The following is a 15,133-nucleotide window of genomic DNA, read 5'->3' on the forward strand; positions in this document are numbered from 1 at the left end:
GGGGGCTCTGTCCCATAGTGTCCTTCCCCGCTGGGGCCAAGGAGGATCCCTGAAGTTGTTTTTCAGGAGATAAACTGGAGGTCAGGGGCTGACAGCCCACTCCCACCTCTGATAGTAGACAGACTGCCCCATCTCTGCAAGGTGTGCCCCCTGCTGTTTCTGGAGATCTCACTCCATCCCTTGTAGCAGGGTTTGTTCTCAGGGGTAACTGACTTCGCTCCTGGTGTGCTTTCTTCTGTCCTCTTCCCCCAGCCCTTTTGAACTCTTTCCCCGAAAGTCCAGCCCTGTGAGTCTGGGTCTTCTCCAGGCTGCTAGACCCAGGCCCAGCCAGCTCTCCCCAGCCCACCTCCTGCTTTTACTCCTTTGTCTCTGAAGTCTGAGCCTTCCCACGCCTACAGGGCCAAGCTTCTCACCCAGAAGCTTGTGTGGGGGCTTTTGGCTTGCTTTCTGCAAAAGGATTGACTGTTCAGCACTGAGCCAGCCCCCTTAAAAGGGGGCTTGTATGGAGGTTGCACATTCAAAATCACTGGAAAACCCTCAACAGATCATTGTCCGGAGCTACAGAGAGGCCACTGTAGTAAGATGGTATCAGTCTTTCCATTAATCCACCCCTTGTATTCACAGGCTTTGTAACTTGGCACATATAACATTGCTCTGAGATGCAATTCACCCCATTTATGGTCTCCATGTGGCGCTTTCCTTTTAAGAGAAGAATAAGTGACAAAATCCATCTTTCTTGACTGAATGAGAGTTTCATGTCTCCAAAGAAAGAAAATTTTTGCTTAGTTAACTCTGCTTGTCAGTTGCCGGGAGACCTTTTGTTGACTGCCTGCAGGCATCTTTCTAGTTTAATAATAAAATGATAGGTATGTATTTCTAATGTGTAACACTGCCTACAAGTTAATTTTATTATATGTGACTCCCCAGTTTCAGGACAGAGTACTGTAGTTATATTAGTAGAACATTAATCGAAGTAAAGTGCCTTTTAGTGGAGGGAAGATTGTGGAGTCAAGTCAGTCTGCTGACTCAGGCTGTTAGGACAGCTTTACCTGTTTCCTCTATCTGAGACACACCGTAGGTTACTATTTAAAGGAAAAGGCAGATTAATCTAGCAGGTTTTTTTTTTTTTTAGTACAGATGATTTTCATGCCAGAGTACCTCATACAAATACTGAGGACCAACCTCTCTTGATTAGGCCACGTGATTAAGTTAAATTACTCAGCAGAGGTTTGTTCTTCAGGGTATAGTGCTTTTATTAAAACAAGGAAATTGAACGTGAAAACCAGACTGCCTTAGCCAGGCAGCTCACCCAGCCATGGTGACCCTTCGAAAGTCCTGTTGCCCTGGGTGTGTGTGGTGCGTTTCTGAGGGAAGGGCTGTGATGTGAACAACCAACATTCTGGCCCTGGTAGTTTCAAATCAGCTGTTAATGTTGCGTGTTGGTTTATTTGGGGGTGGCTGTGAGACAGAAGGAAATATTTGTGAAATAGCTTTGACCAGATGGCGTGTTTATGATCTGGCGTTAAAGAACGTTTGGGCTCTGGAATTATGCATTCTGGGCCAGGCCTGGCCACTGCCCAGCTGTGTGACTGCAGGCAGGTCACCTCACCTCTGTGAGCCACCGCTGGGGAAAGATATGTGGGGAAAAAAATATACTTCTTAGTTTTATTTTTGGCCGTGCTGGGTCTTGGTTTACGGTGTGGGTTTTGTCTAGTTGTGGTGAGCGGGGGCTGTTCTAGCTGCAGTGATTGGGCTTCTCATTGCAGAGAAACTGCCCACATGCTTCTCTCATGGGGCACAGACTTCAGGGCACTCGGGCTTCAGCAGCTATGCACAGGGGCTCAGGCGCCCTGCGGCCTGTGGGATCTTTCCGGACCAGGGATCGGACTTGTATCCCCTGCATTGGTGAGACAGATTCTTAACCACTGGACCATCGACCACCAGATTTGATGAAAATACTTCTTAAGAGTTGACTTGGGGATTATATTAGAGAGTGTGTATTAGGTCCTTGTGTGAGTGCTTAGTCATGTCCAATTCTTTGGGACCCCATGAACTGTAACCCACCAGTCTCCTCTGTTCATGGAATTTTCCAGGCAGGAATACTGGAGTCGGTTGCCATTTCCTTTTCCAGGGTTAGGTCCTTAACATGGTACGTATTAATAGTGTTCAGTAAAGAATAATTGCCTTAGTAATTTGTAGTTCTGTTTTTGGAATAGTTACTGACAATCATGCATATAAGGTCATCCCAACCAGATAATAGGGTCTTATTTCAAAAATCTAAAGTAGATTTTTATTTGCTATCAGCCTAAAATTTTTTTTTAGCTTTCTGTGGTTAGTGATTGTCTCAGTAGCACTAGAATGAGACAGTAAATAGAACAGGACTTTCAGGCACAGATCTCTTACCCTAAACCAAGGCCTTTTTTTTTTTTTTTTAACTGGCAGAAGGAAGTGTTTTAAATTGTAGAGTAAGGCTTCTTCAAGCCTGAGGGGCTATTTTGTGGCGACTGGAAAGTGTGGCTAGGTTTTGAAGGCATTCACTGTTGGGTTTAAATACAGCTGTGTATTGTGCTTCACTTACATTGTTTTAATTGTGGCATCTGAGCTGTAGTCCAGCTGGAAACTAGAGTCAAATCATGTTGGAGCGGCAGACATTCTCATTTTCCCTGCCCGTGGGTTTCTCTTTTCCTGTTCCTCTTGTCTGCGTGCAGTTCTCTAAAATGTAGTGTGTCCCTACTGATCGGCAGCTCTTTCCTTTTGCTCTGGGCTGATATTTCTTATGCACACATTTTTATTTTTATGTCAAGTTATTTTTACTTGGCAGTGGAATGGGCCTTTGTCTGTCTGTCCACATTAACCCCACTGGACTTGCAGGGCACTCCCTTAAAAGGAACTATCGCTCAGGGGATTAGGCAGCTAAACCGGACCTCTTGGGTCATTCTTCCCAGTGTGCTTTCAGAGGAAATGCTGACGAGTTGGTGTTAGCTGAGGATTCACTAAGAATTCAAACTCAGGAACTCTGCTCCTGTGGCAGGTGAAACTGCCCACACGCAGAAACTCTGAGGATCTGAGAAACAGTTCTGTGGAAACTCAAGAGCCTGGTCTGGAAGAAGCTGTTTCCCTAAGGCGTGTTCTGGGGTGATTTGTGTGGGGCTGCGAAGCTACTGCATGAATCATAATGGCTCTTTGAAGCGTACGGACCAGGGACTGCTTCCTCAAACAAGCTCTGAACGCTGGTGGGACTGGTTTTTAGAAGCTGAGATGTGAAACCCTTTTGAGTGTCTACTACTGGAGTATGTTTCTATTCCTGTCATCCAGTCATTATTGTGTGTGTGTATGTATATATATATATATGTGTGTGTATATATATATATATATATATATATACACACAGGCTTCAACTTTTATGTTTAAATCTTCTCTTCCTTGGACCTATGACTTTAACTCTCGAGGAAAACATTACTGTGTCCCAGAATATTTTCTGGAATCTAATACTGGCTGACTCTATCTTTTTTCTTTTTCAAAGAAGGCATCTAGATTTCGTGGACAGACTATAGCTGCGACTTTGCTGACTTATTTCATTGTTTTCCAGCTCAGTGCGTCCCCGGGAAAGTGAGGATAGTGGCCAGGCCTGCCTTTTAGGGTTCTTGTGAGGCTAAGTGGCATAGCAGGTGAAGTTGGTAGAGGGTGGCTGCCTTTCTTTGAAGAGATTTTCAGAATTGTTTAGGCTGGCTTATGTGAAATCTGATCCCTTATTTTACTTAATTGCTGTCTACTTCCTCTGTATTGATTAAAAGGCGGTGGGGGCGGTGCAGTACAGAACTGCCTTTTGTTACCAGTGATGTGACCTTGGGCAAGTATTCAGTCTTTTTCCAGTTGCAGTTTCCTTGTTGAAAATAAAGTGGATAATAACAGCAAGCGCCTCCATAGGGTTGCAGGTGGGCTAAATCAGAGAAGTTGTTAGGATACTTATCATGGTACCTGGAACAGAGTGAACACTGAGTAAACTGTTGTTATTGGCTGTTACTGCTAAAACTAAAAGGCATGACGTCCTGGCTGCCATCTAAAGACGATCCCGGGTCAGGTCCATGTCTGTGGAGCACTCGCTGGGTGAGGCACTGTAAAGGGCAGAAACATGGATAGTGTATAATCTCTGTACTATAACTTAGGGAGATGCAGTGCACAGACATCTACAGCAAGAGAGAACGGGGGGGCTTCGGTTTGGGGAGATGAGACAGGTGATGGTGTGGCCGCCCGGCAGGCTCCCACAGTTGGCGTGCGAGTGCGCCCTGGGAAATGGTGTGTGTGCTGTTGTTTCAGTCGGAAAATCCTGTATGACTCTCTGCGACCCCATGGGCTGTAGCCCACCAGGCTCCTCTGTCCATGGGATTTCCCGGGTAAGAATAGTGGAGTGGATTACCATTTCCTTTTCCAGGGGATCTTCCCGACCCAGGCATCCAACCCACATCTCCTGCGTTGGCAGGCTGGTTCTTCACCGCTCAGCCACCAGGAAAGGCCCATGTCGTGTATATTTTACCACAGTCGTTTATTTTTTTTAGAGGAAGAATAAGAGAAAGGCCAGACATGAATTGTAAATAACATTGAATGTCAGATGAAGAGGGGCTTTCTGGCTAGGTTAGGTTCCTACTGCAAGAGATGGACTTTGATAGGCGGGTAAGCTTTAAGAAAATAAATGATGTAATTCCTATAAGGGTGTGGAATGACATAAGGAACATCTGTGTACCTGCCAGCAGCTTAGGAGGAAAACGTGACCGAGCCAGAGCAAACCTCTGTGCTCCATCCTGAGCGTGATCGCCAGCCCCCAGCCAGGGAGCCACTGTCTTGAATTAGGTGTATATTTCTCTAAATTGTATTTTGACAGAAGTCGGCGCTCAGGAAGGCGGCTGAGCCTGGCACCGAGCAGGAAAGCTCAGGGCAGATTTCATGACTCGTGAGTTACCAGGTGAGGTTTGCTAGTGTGAAGGGAACTGACAAGAAAAAAGCTGACAAGGCCGAGAGCCCGGGCAGGAGCTGGGTGGCGACTCACTTGGAAGCCCTGAGTTTCCGTGACTCTGGAGCTGGGCAGCAGCATGATCGGAGGAGCGCTTCAGGAAGGCCGTGTTGGCTGCAGTGTGGGCTGGATTGGCGAGGGGGGTTCCGGAAGACCAGGTGAGAAGAGGTTAGGATTCGAGCAAGAGTTCTGGGGGGGTAGATGCAGACCAGTTTTCCGAACCCCTTCCCACCCTCGGGGAGCTGTCCCCCCCTCCCCTGCCCACTGAGGGGCCCCATCAGCTCTGCCTTCCAAACACTCTTCCCGCTCAGTCACAGACACACGGCCCTTCAGCCTCTTTTGTGCCTCCTTGGTGGCACTTGACACATTTTGTAAGTCAGTTGCTTCCCTGTGTCCCCGCCTGGCACAGGGGCTCCATTCTTTGTGTCCCAGGCACCCTAGCACAGGCCTGGCACATAGGCTGGGCCCAGTTAGTGCTCCTGAGTGAGTGGAGCTAGCTGGTCTTTAAGTGAAAGCAAGTAAAAGGAGGGCCCAGAGCCAGGCTGGAGGAGGGGGGGTGGTCCCTGGGGCCGCGGGAGCCCAGCATGGGGGACAGGCAGGGCAGTTACGTGGCCTCGTGCAGTGGGCAGTTGACTGTGCGGTTCTGGAGCTCAGGGATGGTTTGCTTAGAGATACAAATTTGAGAGCAAAGTAACCTCTTCCAAGCACTTGTTTGAAATCAAGGCAAACATAAAAGTTTAGAAGGCCGTTGGGCTTATCGTCGGTGGGTTGGGAGAAGGAAACAGGTGCCATGGGAGGCGCAAGGAGAAACGGGTTTGATGACTTTACAGACAAGTCAGCCTCCTTTTGCACTGCCTGTGCCATACAGACTGGTCAAGAGGAACCTCAGGACACGTGCAGAGTCGAGGTGCTCTTGAGCCCAGTCAGCTCGGTCGTAGATTCGGCTTTTATCACAGCATTTGGCAGGTTGTTGCTCAGGGGGCCATGCCAGGCTGCAGTGCCCAGCGTCTGTAACGACCCGTGCGTCAGCCTCCGCTCACGCGTGTGATTGCTGAGGCTCAGAACACACTGGGGCAAGAGTTCTAGCTGGTTTATCTCCTTCCTCAGCTCCAGGGGGTTTTCACATCCCATCATCATTCAGGAAAGCCATCCTATCCGATGGCATGAAGACGGAGGAGAATTCTGAGTTTCTTCATAGGAAAGAGGGAAAGGAGACCCATGGGTGGAGTGCTCTTGTCAGTAGGTTGCCTCGCAGTGCACCAGGGGAAAGCTTTTAAACTGTGAGCAACACGCTCCATCGTACCAAAGAGTGTATGTGAAAAGCAGATATTCACATGGTTGTTACATTACAAGCAGTGCCATAGTTAATGTTCCTTTCCAATCAAATTTTCTATTGTCTCCAAGGTTAGCTAATGGCACCCTGAGGTTATTTTCATACCATAGTCCAGGGCCAGGGTTGGCAGAGGGACAGAGTAAGTGCTAATTAACGTTTGCCATCAGAAAGTGGCTTTTGTTAATGTGAGCACAGCTGAGGTTGAGGAAGTTTATGTATTTACTCAACCTTCATGGAGCACCTTGGGGAAGTGAAGCTGCTAAGCTACAGAATTTTCATCTTTGAGGATTGCGCTGGTGCACGTAAGCCGATCCCAGTGTACCCGGGATGCAGTAGGGGTGAGGGCACACCCTAGTGGGAGGGAGACCCAGAGAGCCTTTGCAGGGCTGGGGGTGACCGGCAGGAGTGTTTCCTGGAGGAGATGACTCAGGAGCTGTGATTGCAAGGGTGCATTAGCCAGGTAAGGAGGGAGAAGGGTTTCCGGGCCCCACAAACAGAGACACAGAGGAAGGAAACAGTGTGTGCACAGGACTGTTGCAGGCCTTGCTGGAGGGACCAGGGCAGGGCATGAGGGGATGGGGTCAGAGAGGTCGGCAGAAACCAGACGGTCCCATGCTTGCAGAGAGGGCTTGGGCTTCACCTTCCAGTCACAGGGAATGTTTTAAGCCTGGGAGTGGTGCGGTCACACTTGGTGATTCATACAAATGATTCAGGCAGCCAGAGGAGGATGGATTTGAGGGGGTAAGACCAGAAAGCAGAGAGATCAGTCAGAAGGCTGAAAGAAGATGGAAGCAAAAACAGAATCTCTCAGCGGAAAGTCTTACACTGAACTCAGTGCCCAGTCTGCTGAGTCTTGCTTTGCACACAACTCAGATAACGACACGCTTGGTCCTCTGGCTGGTCAGTGGCAGATTTTTTACAGGGTGTAGGAGATAACTAGTAGAGCCGATCATACGCCATCAAGAAATAAATGAAGCTGCTCCAAAAATGGAAGATCAGCTGTTAAGCATAGTGGTTAAGACAGGATTTGGGTTGCTAGGAGACTTTGGACACGGATGAACCTTCCTAAGTATTGCCTTCCCCATCTTTAAAATGGGAGAATTAAGATATCATCCTTAAGAGACATTTGGAGAATTAAATAAGATAGTGTTTGTAAACTGTGGGACAAGGTGCATGACAGTTTAATAAATGCCCAGTAAATAAGGCTTCAGCAGTTGTTAATGAAGTGGTTGGGGCTGTTTGATTTAGGGTAGGGTTTGCCTAATTCCGTGGCTTTTGATGGTGACTACGTTAAAAGGGTTCCATGGTGGAGAAATTTGGGGAATCTGGTTAAATAAGAGGGGTTTTATTTTTGCTTTGCTTTGTCTGGTTTCTCTCTTACAGCTATTAATAGTATGTATTGCAATATTTCCCACACTTAATCAGTCTGGTGGGGCTAGGTCCCCTGGGGCATGCTTCGGCAACTGCTTATTTAAGGTCATAAATGCAGCCGTCTGCTTCCGTGGCCCAGGAGCATGTTTTTATCACAGAGGGCACTATGGCTACTTGATACTGACAATTCTGTCCCATCAAAGGCTGTCCTGTTTTCATCGCTCTGTTTGAGAAGGCAAGGAAGTATATAGAGTGTGTAAAATTTCTAATCCCAATTGATCAAACCTTTAAAAATTGCATTTTTAACATTTATATTATAGAAAAACTAAAAAATACAGAACTATGAAGAAGAAATAGGTAGTCACGTGTGATACCACCACTCAGAGATACACACTGTTAAACATTTTATATGTTTTCTTTGTTTTCTGCCACTGGGATAATTTTGCATGTAGAGTTTTTGTCTTGTTTTTTATCTGTGAAGTTATGCTCTGAGCACTTTCTCATTCTTTGTCAGAAGATTCTTACATGACATTTTTAGCGACTTATATTTTAATCTTGTGGGTATGCTGCAACTTGGACAGCAAGGAGATCCAGCCAGTCCATCCTAAAGTAAATCAGTCCTGAATATTCATTGAAAGGACTGATGCTGAAGCTGAAATTCCAATAGTTTGGCCACCTGATGGATGGGAAGAATTGATGCATTTGAAAAGACCCTGATGCTGGGAAAGACTGAGGGCGGGAGCAGAAGGGGATGACACAGGATGAGATGATTGGATGGCATCACCGACTCAATGGACGTGAGTTTGAGTAAACTCTGGGAGTTGGTGATGGTCAGGGAGGCCTGGCATGCTGCAGTCTATGGGGTCAAAAAGAGTCGGACATGACTTGAGCGACTGAACTGATGCTACAATTTATGTGACTAGTCCCTTAGGTACTGTTTCTTTTTTTTGCTTTCATAATTTATATTGCAGTTAACATCTTTGAACATAAATCTGTTAAAATATCAATACTTAAGAATGACTTATTTTCAAAAAATTATTAAGTATCTGGTGATTCTTTTAGTTAAAAATTTTATTCCCTGTATCAGTTATAATTGAAGTCTTTGTGTGTGTATGTGTGCATGAAATTTAAGTAGAATAACTTAGAGTAACTGATTCTCCTTTGACTAATACCTTTCTCTACCCACAGACTAGGAAAAAAAAAACTCGTTAGAATAGCATTTTCTCATACTGAACAGAAGATGAATAATTTCAGTCATGTGAGAGTAAACTTTATCTATTAAACTGAATTTTTGAGTCAGGTGTTGGAAAGTTCATGTCATGATATATTTTACATGTAAAAGCAACGTCTTCTAAAGATGTAGTCTTAATACACACCCAGATCTTCCTGGCGAGGCGTTTTCTTACTTGCACCTGTGTAAAGACTATCCCAGAATATTCTCATATATTCTTTTCTTGTAGATTGTGGTTAAGAGGAGACGAAGAGGGGAAAATCCCAAAGCTCTCACTAAACAAGTGAGCGCTTTGGTTGGTTGTGCAGGCAAGGAACTACTAATAAGAAAAGCAAAGTTTAGAAGTTCTGTCTTCCATAGACTGCTTTCTTTTGGGAAGGGGAGGAGGGATTTGGATTTTAAAATTACAGTAGAAGCAATTAGTTGACCTCCCTCCACTTAACTAAAGTGTTCCAGTAATTGGTGCTCGCCAGGCCCTTTATCAGATACAGGCCCTTTATCAGATACAGTGATTGATGCCTCCCCGCCCTACCCCCCTCCGTCACGGTCAGATCCCCTGGGCATTTCGGCTCCCACACCGAGTAATTACCCAGAGTCAAGTGTGTTGGCTCTCAGACCTGTCCACTCTGATTTTATTTGTTACAGTAATTACATGATTTCATTAAATACTATGGCAACTGATGAACCGTATATGAAAACTGTAAGCTGGGACTTCCCTGGCCGTCCAAGGGTTGAGACTTTGCCTTCCAATAGAGGGCATGAGGGTTCAATCCCTAGTCAGCGAGCTAAGCTCCCACATGCCTCCCTGGCCAAAAAGCAAAAAACATAAAATAGAAACACTGTTGTAACAAATTCAATAAAGGCTTTAAATGGTCCACATCAGAAAAATCTTAAAAAAAAAAAAAAACTGTAAGCTGAGGGCTAACAGGTGATTCACTAGAGGAAAAAAAACAAAGCTAGTGAATTAGTTATGGACTTGCTGGGGGGGAAATTGAAGATTCCAGAAGGACTCTGCTCTCATCTTGCTTGTCCAATGTCTTTTTTTAAGTTCCCCACAGAGAGGCTGTGGTCTGAATGAGGAACTTCTGAAACTTGAGCTGGTGGACCTTATCTCTAAGAAAAGACCTTTGCCTTAAATGAAAAACACGGATAAGATCTGTAAAATTCTAAGTGTTTAGTGAGTTACTGCTTTAACCAAACTGCTCAGTTAACCAGCAGCTGAGCTGACTGGTTCTGATAGTATGAAATGAGGGCTTCTCTGCTTTCCTGGTTCACCTGCGGTGAGGTTCTGATTCCGTAGGAGTAGGGGGGGTGCAGGTGTGACAAGCCCCTTGCTTTTAGGAGGTGAGGGACAGAGACAGGTCACATCATGGTCTGTTTGGGTCCCATCTTGCCTCTGCTCCTCAGCCCTCTCTGTCTCTACCCTGAGTCCCCAGGATACAAGGCCCGTGACGCCAGGAGGGTAGTGGCTGTTATTGGCACAGCTGTCCACGCAAGTCCAGGGAGTGGGGAGATCTTGTTTAGTTTCCTCTAAATATTAGGAAGTAAGTCTTCTGGGGGAAAAAAAAGCCCAACAGAACACCCTAGTATGCTGTGCCTGCCAGAAGTAGAGAACAATCAAATTGTGTGTCGCGGAGATCACCGACTTCTTCCCTGGAGCTGGTCCGTTTACTTTCAAGCCTAGTTTTTTGCATTTCTGTGTTCAGTTTTGCACTTAGAGTGAATAACACTCAGTTTTAAGATGCGAGCCAGCTCCATGTGGAAAGGGTTGGTCGAGTCTGCATCCCTCGTCTGCTGCTTTCTAAGGACAACAAGTTTCTGTCAGCAAGAAGGATTTTGGTATCTGCTGTCAGAAATAGCTGTCTTTTTTAGTCTAATACATTCTGTTTGAGTGGTTGTTTTGGTGGAACATTTGATAAGCAGCTGGCAAATGTCCTTTCCCGAGTAGGCTGTAGCCTTGGAGATGGTTTCACACAGCCCATGAGACTGTTGTATTTTAGAACAGTTTCAGAATGTTCTCCAGTTCTTTAATTGTATTTTTTGTTTTTTTCGGGTTCTTAATTTTGTTAGCATGTTAAACAGTCCAACTCAGCAGCTGTTAAGTTTTTTCATAAAAACTCAAGGAATACTTAGGTTAAATCAAGCCACATTGGGTTGCGTTTGCAAGTCTCCTCTGTGATATTGTAGGCTTGGGTTACAGGCTCCTCCTGAGAGGCTGTCTTTAATTGGAAGACTCTGATAAAGTGAGCGCATCACTGGGAACATCTTTTCACTGAATGGAAGATGAATTTGGGCGTTCTGATAACCTTTAGTATTTAAGCCTAAACTCAAATTGCATGCAACTTTGGTGAAATATAGCACAGTTAAAGGGAATGAGGTTAACCTGGCTGAATGCACGCTGACCTTTTTATTACCTAATCCCTAAGCCTGCTGTGTTTAAAGTCTTAATGCAACCTGAACGTTCCTAGTAGGAGGTACAAAGGCTGAGATTTCTTCCGTTCTGTATCTTTGTATTAAAAATAATGTTCTACTTAATTTTATTTAGAGAGGAAAAGATTCAAATCAAAATGAATTTCCCACCAGAAGGAACCAGTATGTCTTTGAGAAGGACCAGTCTGGGTTGGGAGCCCCATGCGTACAGATGGGTCTGGGACATCTTGTTTCAGCAGAGAGCAGGGCAGCTGTCAGGGCCTGGGGGGTGTCAGCCTGAGAGCCAGCTCGAGGTATCTCTCACTGGCCGTGAACAACTTGAGCACTGGAAAGATTAATGACGACAGCTGGTTAAAAATCTGTTACCTAATAATGGTACCTCCAGAAAAAAAAGCCTGCTGGTTGTTTTTAGAGTTTGCTGGAGCACTAATTCAGCCTTCTAAAAGTAGTTTTAAAAGTGAAGGGGTGGTGAAATCACACATTCATCCTGCTTTTTCTATATCAGTTATTTCAGATACTCAAACAGATGAGGCAGAACGCTCATAGAGGAATGCAGGCCGACCCACACAGAAGGTGAAACTAAAGAATTTCAGTAAATGTAGTTATGGTGTTGTAGTTAGAGTTAATAAAAGTTCCTGTGCCTTACAGATACATAGTAATTTTGAGGGTGAAATAATACTATGCTGAGATTTGCTTTAAAATACATTCCCTAAAGTGAGGAGTACAGGCAGATGGAACGGGATTGGCAAATGTTGCTGATTGTCAAACCCAGGAGAAGGGCACCCGGGGATTCATTTATATTTAACCTTTGCTTTGCTTTGTGTTTGAAAATATAAAAAAATAAATAGGAGACATAAACAGGAAGGGAGTTTAGGCGGTTGTTGGCACTTAGAGACGTGGTGGCAGGCACGGTAGACTGGCCTCTGAGGGAGAGGGGCTGCTGTGGCGCAGTCGATGGTGCGACCACGCAGAAGACGCTGGGGCTGAGTGTCCGCACACTGAAGGCTGCAGGTCCGGAGCTCCTTCCCGGTACTTGCGGCTGCAGTGGTCTCTTCAACCTCCCTAAGAACTGAATTTCCTTTTTCCCAAGTAAAATGGGAACAGATTTGTCTCATGCTTACCGAGAGGGTTAAATGGAGATAATACGTGACGAGAAGGTGGCACAGCGCCAAGCGTGCAGTGAATGTTTGTTGGACATTGAACAGGTGCTGGCGAGTGAAGCCTTCCTGTCACCACCAATAACTCATCTTACCTAAATCTTTAAATTCACATCTGTTTGACTCCCCTCTCCCCCGACTTTTCCTCCCCGGGGCCTTTTATTTGAAGAGCAAATGCAGCCGGGGCTGCAGTGCAGAGTGAATGGTGGCCTCTGGAGTTGGGTGGTGTTCAGCTCCCAGGGCCTGTATCCAAGGAGGTCTTGACGCGGAGACTGATGCTCAGGAGGACAGACTGTATTCTGGTTGTTGTCTCCCCCAAGCTTGGCACGTAATGGTGCTTCTTAAGTATTTTTTGAATGAATGAATGAAGTGAGCCAACCACTGTGTGAAACATGTTTTGGTGGCTCTCATGATTCATAGTCTAGGTACTGGAGTTTGAGTGATTAAAAAAAAGATATGTGAAATTAAGTGGCTTCAGTGGCAGCCCACTCCAGTGTTCTTGCCTGGAGAGTCCCAGGGATGGGGGAGCCTGGTGGGCTGCCGTCTATGAGGTCGCACAGAGTGGGACACGACGGAAGCGACTTAGCAGCAGCAGCAGCAGGCCATCACAGTCAAAACTTTACTCCCACATTTTAATAGGCTTTCCAGGAGGGCTGACTTTCAGCTGAAGAGAAGGGATTGTGGGAAGCTGACTGGTGTCTGATGAGTCTGCGGATACGTGCTGCATGTCTGATGTCTGCACAGTGGTGGGGGATTTTTCTTCAGAGCATCACCGTCATCAGCTCGGTGTCCTCCCTTTGCGTCTCACTCCCAAACTGTTACACTCCTGGCGCAGATAGTTTCACCTCGTTGTTTGTAATAGCGAGCATTTATCTGTGACATTAACTGTTTAAAAATGTATTATAAACGTTCAAAGAAGCTAATTTTCAGAACAGCTTAGCAAGGTTTAACAACTGACGGGCAGTGGCCCGAGGCCGCAGCGGTCGGGAGTCCTCCAGATGGAGCAGGACCAGCATTTAGCTGGTGACTGGGTGCCGTGCCACGTTCTGGGCGAGGGGGAGTGAACACGGCACGCTTCTCTTCAGGGGCCTGATGTTCTCATCAAAAGGCTGAGTGTGTGCTCCGATGTCATTGTATGCCTCGGGAAAAGCCATTCCACTTCTGTGTGTTGGGCCTTTGGCAAGATGGGCAGCTTGGGGGGCGGGGTAGACCCCCCAGGGCTGGTGCGAGTCTGGCCACAGGTGTGCGCCCCACCTCCAGGCCTGAGGGATGGAGCAGCCTGTGGAGAACAAGGGAAGGAGCGAGAGGGCTGCTTTGGATGGGGGTGGTGGCTGAGGTCACCTACAGCCACCCCAGATGGAGGGGACCCAGAGAACCCCCTCCTCCTTTCAGGCTCCTCCCACCCTCAGTTCCCATCGCTGAGTCCAGCTGGAACCAGAAGGCACGTGGTGGCTGTGGTTCAGCCAGGCAGCCCCCGCGGAACCCAGAGCAGGATGGAGAGTGGATCTCGAGGGGAAGTGGAAGCTTCCAGCCCTGGATTCATTCCCTGTGGACGCCATAACACATCACACGAACTCGGTGGCTTAAAACAAGAAAAGCTTACACTCTCACATTCTGGAGGCCGGAAGTCCAAAATCAGGGGTATCCACGCTCCCTCCCTACAGAGCCTCTAGGGGAGAATCCACGCGTAGCCTCTTCCCGCTCCTGGTGTTGTTGGCTCCTTGGCTTGTGGCCACATCACTGGTCCCCGTCTCTGTCTTCTCTTGGCCTTCTCCCCTCTACTTCTTCTCCTGTGTGTCTTGTGTATGAGAACACTTGTCACTGGATTTCCAGCCTCCCACATAATCCAAGGTGATCTCTTTATCTTCAGATCCTTAACCTAGTTACATCTGCAAAGACCCTTTCCCTGAATAAGGGCACATCGCCAGGTTCCAGGCATTAGCATGTGGCATTTCTTCTTGGGAACCACCGTTCAGCTCACCACAAGCCCCTGTCACTCCCGGGAGCTGTGACGCGGTGGTGGTGTTAGTGTGACTGTTTTGTTTGTCTTCAGTCAGTTGGCGCCCTGTGAGGGCAGGGTCTCTGCCTGCTTGTTCCCCCATGTCCGTCGCCTACCCTGCCCAGAGCCAGCGAGTAACAGTGCCTCAGATGATGCTTTTTCAGGTGAATGAATAAACAGGTAAATAAGCACAGTGAACCACAACACAGGGTAAGACCAGAGGTGTGCTCAGTGAGGCCACGGGACAGGGCCCAGATGCCACCGCATGCTACGGGGAAAGCCGGTTCAGCTGCATCAGCTGGGCCTCTGGCAGGACAGCGGGCACTCGGCTTAGGGGACTCCAGGGGTGTTTAATAAAGGGGTTCTTTACAAGGAGGTAGTCGGTGTAGACCCCCAGGGCTGGTGCAGTTCGCCGTGGGGTCTGACACTTTTAAGTGGATGGATCGAGTGATGTGTAGGTTACGCCTCATGCCTGGTGATCCGTGAGTGAGAGTGTGGCGCTTTGAGGCTGAAAAGAGGCCCAAAGCCGTGGCCAGGGCAGGGGTTTGAGGAGAAGGGGCCGCCAGGCTGGGAGCAGCATGACCACAATCGTTGGCAGAGAGTG

The 15,133-nt window shown here is 47.0% G+C and overlaps 1 protein-coding gene across 1 annotated transcript in view; it reads left to right on the forward strand.

Annotated features, from left to right (window-relative positions):
• The window catches only part of VPS37B (VPS37B subunit of ESCRT-I), a 30,897-nt gene that overhangs the window by 1,033 nt on the left and 14,731 nt on the right, over window positions 1-15,133 (forward strand). The window lies entirely within an intron of this gene.

Source organism: Oryx dammah, unplaced genomic scaffold, assembly GCF_014754425.2.
Source record: "Oryx dammah isolate SB20612 unplaced genomic scaffold, SCBI_Odam_1.1 HiC_scaffold_12, whole genome shotgun sequence".
NCBI classification, from domain to species: domain Eukaryota; kingdom Metazoa; phylum Chordata; class Mammalia; order Artiodactyla; family Bovidae; genus Oryx; species Oryx dammah.